The 6111-nt window shown below is 41.1% G+C and overlaps 1 protein-coding gene across 1 annotated transcript in view; it reads left to right on the top strand.

The window, feature by feature from the left end:
* Positions 1-5036: 5036 nt before the first annotated feature.
* CEP135 (centrosomal protein 135) overlaps positions 5037-6111 on the top strand; it is a 30346-nt gene continuing 29271 nt past the window's right edge. The window contains exon 1 of the mRNA XM_058803893.1: positions 5037-5226. The gene's annotated coding sequence lies outside the window, so the exon portion shown is untranslated. The remainder of the gene's footprint in view (positions 5227-6111) is intronic.

The raw sequence follows: 6111 nt of genomic DNA, 5'->3' as shown, positions 1-6111 counted from the left end.
AATGGCCAGGTTGTTGGATGGAGGTGGGGTGTACACAAGGTAGAAACAAGTACAATAAACATGCCGAGGTAGAATGTTTTTTGAGATGCAGATGCAAGAATAAAATAAAAAAAACAAACAAAAAAACCCAAAAAAACAGTATGAATGTAAGTTTTTCCTTTTAAGTTTTGTAACCAACCTGCTAGATGAAACCTAGATTTCACAGAATTGTGTTGGAGATGACCTTAAAAATGCTCTAGTTCCAACCCTTCCATGGGCAGGGACACCTCCCAGTACACCAGGTTGCTGAAAAGCCCATCCAGCCTGGCCCTGAACACTTCCAGGAGTGGGGATTCCACAGCTACTCTGGGCAACCTGTTCAGCGTCTGACCGCCCTTACAGTAAACAGCTTCCTCCCCCCACACAGTCTAAACCTACTTCCCTTTCACTCGGCCCTTGGCCCCTTCTCCTGTCACTGCAGGCCCATGGAACCCGCCCCTCTCCGTCCTGCTCGCAGGCTCTCGGGGCCGGGCTGTGGGCACGGGTGAAGCCGCCTGTCCCGGATCTCCCGGGGCGCACCCGGGGCCGCAGGAAGCGTTCCGCCCGCGGCGCGGGGGCTGCCGGGCCGGGAAGGGGCGGGAGGGGAAGGGCCGGGCCGGGAAGGGCCGGGCCGGGCCGGGCGGGCGCGTCCCCCCGTTGCTGCGGTGACGGGCCGGAAGCGGCCGCTGCTCCGCGCGCCATTTTCAAAGGATTTCAGGCGCTGGGACTCCGCGGCCGCTCCGCGGCGGCCCCGCTTGCCGGCGCCTGCTTTTAGCGGTAAGTGTAGGGGAAAAGTGGCGTGAACCTGTTGGCAAAGGGACCGACCGCCCCTCTGTAGGTACAGATCGGGATTGCTGGAAGGTCTGCAAAGCTTGCAGTTTCGGGAGACGGGTGATGAGCAGGCTCATAATCGAAAGAGTTTTCTTGTGCTGTAGTGGGAACGTGCAGGGTGCGGTGACAGCCTGCCCAGAGAGGACGTGGGGTCTTCCTCTCTGGAAACATTCTGAACCCACCTGGCCGCGTTCCTGTCACCTGCTCCGGGTGAGCCTGCCTGGCTGAATGAGCTCCAGAGCTGCCTTCCAACCCTAACCATTCGGGCATTCCATTAACTTATTTTTTACAAAAAAAAGTCTTTCTTCGGAACAAGTGGTGTCTTTCCATTGGCAAAGTGCGGAGACTTCCCAGCAAGCGTGTTGTATGAATATCTTAGTCAGGAGTGCGTTCCCAGCAAATGCCCTTGGAAGCAGGCTTTCCTAAAGCTAGCCCTGGCTCTCTGGGTGTATGTAACATGATGCTGCAGCAGCTGCTTGTTAGGGCACAGCCCTGAAACACCGCAATAGTCAAATAGCAGGTCTACTGAGTGCCTTTGGGACCTGGGCAAACAGTAATGATGTAAAAGGAACAAAAAGGAAAAAACCCTTTAACGTGTAAGTTCTGTTGAATGAAAAATACATTTTGGTATTTCCCAAAACTGAGACTGAAACTGCATTTCACGATTGTCTTTGATGTTAATGTTACAGACTCAATTTAAAAATAATGTTTCATCGCATATGTATTTGTCCATAATAATTTCTTTGTGTTCAACTGTTCGCAATTTCTTTGTCTTCAACTGTAGTTTTGTTGTCCACATGGCTCAATGACTGCATTATTTCTTCCACGGCCAAGATCCACCTTTGCTTTGCTTTTTTATTATTACATTTTCTGATTGATGACACAAATACTGCATCTGCAACAGTTCTGAACCTGAGCTCACCATCAATTCTGCTGCGTTATTCTCTGAATAGAAGGAGGACTCCAATCTGCTGATCTAATACCTATAAACATTGCTTCTTTCACACAATTTTATGCCAGTTGATTCTCTACTTAGCCCCTAGAGCAGCTGGACATAGGGTTCCGCTATTGCCCGTCTTTCATGTGAATGTTCAATTTTAGACATTGGTCTAAAACAGTTCTAGGTGCTACATACATCTATTACATAAACATTAATATCTTCAAAAGACTGTTCACAGCCATCCAGGCATGTCATAAAATGAAGCATGTGAATGTTGTCACTTTCAGCAGTCTTCATGAGCAAAGGGGTAACAAAAAATTAGGCTAATTGGCTCTCAATACTCTTCAGCAAGCAACTGAGAGATGTAATCATTTAAACATATTAATAAATCCTGTTTAGCAAATGGCTGATTTAAAGTACTAGAGATGTAATTTCTTAAACATTTCCTGTTTAAGAAATGGCTTAATTAAAGTGCTGTTCAATTTTCTCTTTTCTATTTTTCATCAAAAATGAAAATTTTATTTTCTTCACAGCAGCACTAAATTGCAAGAAATATTTAGATGATAAATTATGTGAGCTATTTATGGAGCTAATGTAGCCTGTCTCATTGGAAATAGCAAAGCTGTTAAGAGTGTTTTCCAGTACTCTGCAAATTTACAGACATCTAGTAGGTGTGACATACCTTTCATCAGGACTGGGTTGTGATTCACAAGGCTATTAAGCTTCTTTAAAGAAAAGCATATTCTGGATTGAATTGACTGAGTGCAAATAATGTAGAAAACTTGGATTTACAAAAAAGCTTTTTGAGAAGGTTGTTTACCAAATGCTTTTAAGAAAGCAGGTGTATGTCAGGAATGGAGAAAAGAAGCTGGTGGCTAAAAGAGAGAGTAGAAAGTACATTATTGCAGTGAATGTGCAAAAGATTGTCTGCTGCTTAAGACTGATCTGAAATAATGAGTTAAACAGCAAGGGACAAAATTTGTTCCTTTTATAGACATGTTCAGTGCAATCTCAAAGATTGCAGAAGAGTTTCACTGGACTGAGTAATAAAGTGGGAATTGAAGAATAGTGTTAATAAAGGCAAAGTGATACAATACATGCTGTGGTCTTAAGAATGGCAGTAACTTCTCCCAAAGATATGTCACTGTGATTGCATTTAATCTGTGCTTTAGAGCAAACAAAGACCAAGTTCCCTGGTTTCAGCTGGGATAAAGTTAGTTTCCCTCCTAGTAGCCAGTGCAGTGTTGTGTTTTGGATTCAGCATGAGAATAATGTTGATAACACTGGTGTTGTGCTTGTTGCTAAGTAGTGCTTGCTCCCAGCAGAGGACTTCTCAGTGCCAGTGAGGAGCTGCATGGAAAGCCATGAGGGAACATAGCCAGGACAGATGATCTGAGCTGGCCAAAGGGGTATTCCACTCCTTAAAAATATAAACTGGGGAGTTACCCAGAGCAGGGCTGATTGTGGTTGGGGAAGACGCTGGGCATCTGTCAGCAAGTGGTGAGCAATTGCATTGTGCATCTCTTGGTTTTACCAATCTCTCTTTACTATTATTATTATTATTATTATTAGTAGTAGTAGTAGTAGTAGTAGTAGTAGTAGTACTTGTTTCAAGCATTAAACTGCTCCTATGGCAATCCACAAGTTTTGCCCATTTTCCCCCTGATTCTCCTCTCCACCCCTGCGGTGGTGGGGAGTAAGCACTCCAGCTGTGTGGTGCTTGGTTGTGAGCTGGGGTTAAGCCAAGACAAACACTGATCAGTAATGTGAAAGAGTGGGTTAAACAGCTGGGGATGGAATTTGCTCATTATGTGGACATGCTAAGTGCAGTCCAAGGGTGTCAGAAGGAGTTCACTGGACTGAGTAATGATGCCAGAGTTAAGGAGCAATGTTAGTAAAGGCAAAGTGATACATGCTGTGCTCTCTAAAGTGGAAGCAACCACTCAGTGAGATGTGTCACAGTGAATGCATCTAATCGATGCTTTAGAGTGATGAAAAAGGCAGATGGTAAGTTAGGAATCAATATGAATAGTGAAGGCTATAGCCAAGTATCTCTGGCTGCTCAGAGAAAGGTCTGTCAGGTGCTATTATAATTATTTTGGTCTGACTTGAAGCCCTTCAAGGCCCTGCATTATAGGCTTCTATGAAAAAATGTATGTAGGTGAGATTTGACTCGTGATTTTTAGGTGTTTGTACTCTTGCTGTGGCAACTGCCAAGAGACACAGGGCATTGTGTCAGACAGGTCTTGGATTCAACTGAATCAGTGCATTTCATGTATTGATTTTATATTTCCAGAAAAACAAACTTTCCTCATGTAGAAGTTACTAGATACTTTTTCATGTCATGGTAAGACTAGTGATAGACTAAGTTTAGGATATAAGATCTAAATTATGGTAGTCTGTAATGGCAGAGGTCTGGAATTACTGACAAATAATTTCTTTCCAGCAAAGGGTGTATGACAATTATTATCTTTGAAGACTTTTATGTCTATGTTAAGCTCTCTGAAATAACAACCCCAATTCTTGTATTCATTCCAGGATGCCTTTTGGACCTATACTACAGCTATTCATTTCCTGGTCTTATTGCGGATCCAATGTGGCTCTAGGAAATATAATACCCTTTCTGCATTGATTCCATTGGTAATAATGAATTAAATTAAAAATTTCAGTTTTTAGGAAGGAGAGTGATTCAACCAGCAATTTGTCTGTTCTTCCTCAATTATTGGATTATGTTTAGGTTACAATATCTTAAATGCCCATTGCAGGGATTTAGTGTGATTATATATGTACTTCCTAGCCACAGTAACTGAAGTGCTAACATATGTCCATTTATTTTTCTTTGCAGTTACTTCCTGAACAAGCTGTGACACGGATTGGTTCATGATACTTCTTCTGTAAAACTTTCTCAATTCAATTAGTAAAAAATCTTTGCTCTTTCTAAAACACAAGCTTTTAAATAAATCTGATGATCTATTTTGAAGTAATTTAATCTTTTTAACTGATACAAGTCTTCTTAAGGAGAAGATGAGCTCAGGAGTTACCAGTTTTCTTCTGTAGTAGTATAAAATATATTCCCGAGTCTCAATCTAGAGACGGTAACACAATCACACTTTACCTGAATTCAACACAGAATCTTCAACTTTAATGTAGAAGTACTAAGAACTCGTTACTTTCGTCTTTGGCTGCCACAGGAGTATGAAGAGCGTTTCCCACACATCAGGACATTGACTTTGTGCCACTGAGTGCACTGGTGGAACCACTGCCTCCTTCAGCCATCCCAGCACAGTATGTGAGGGATTGTTGGCAATGCCATTGCTTAGTTAATGTCCCAACAACCCAAACCTCTTCAAGCAAGTATTTTTGGTAGTACCCAGAGCAGATGCTGTGCTTGTAAGACTGGTGATTCTCATCTACAGGGCAGTGCCCAGCAACCACAGGTCTGTTGCTAGACTTCTTTGTAGCATTTTAATAAAATGAGATGAAATCTTAACTTTCCAGCATTAGAGAGAAACAGGCCCATTTATTATTAATTCACTTTATTAGTAATAATTAATTTTATTTTCCAATGCCTGCATGTATTTATTTAATATCTTTTTAAAATCCGAAGGATTGTGATGATAGTTTGGGTGATCTCTGTATTCTGTTCCTTGTATATGAGATGCAAACAACACCGCCTTGAATTGGTAGTTTGGCTGCTCAGGTCTTTGCAGCCAATAGGTTAATACTGAATCTTCTGAATAAATGTGAGGGAAGATATTTTACAGAAATAAATACTTTTCAAAAATATTTCTAACTTAAGCTTTAGTACTTGATTTGTCTTCTCATTCTATATCTAAATTCAGAAGGACATAATGATGTAAAAGTTGTTCTTCCCTCAGATGTACTTGGGACAACCAAAATTATCATTTGGATTCAGACACAGTAATGCTGATCCAGTCCCCTTTAGATCTGCTTAGTAATAAAAAGATAACTAATTAGTCAATTAGTCAATTGAAAACCCCAACTCTCTGATCCTTGAACTGTATTTTCCAGAAAATGATGCAAGTATGACTACAGTACACCAGTATTTTTTATAATTGCTATTTTCTATCATAGAATGTAGATGTTGAAAGTTACTCCCTCTTTAACATTTTACATATTTTATGCAATTTTAGAAATGTTTGGCATAAGTTGTATGAAGTACTGGCTTGTAAGCTATGAAAGAAAAAAGTATGAGTTTTTCAGAGTAATCTGTCAGTTTGTATTGTGTAAGATACAGTGATGACCATGAATCAAAAAAATCAGAATATAATGAGAAAACTAACTGCCAAGGCAAATACTTA

This window comes from Ammospiza caudacuta, chromosome 4 (assembly GCF_027887145.1).
Source record: "Ammospiza caudacuta isolate bAmmCau1 chromosome 4, bAmmCau1.pri, whole genome shotgun sequence".
NCBI lineage: Eukaryota > Metazoa > Chordata > Aves > Passeriformes > Passerellidae > Ammospiza > Ammospiza caudacuta.
Note: the sequence above shows the minus strand (reverse complement) of the source record. Positions and strands in the feature narration are given on the sequence as shown.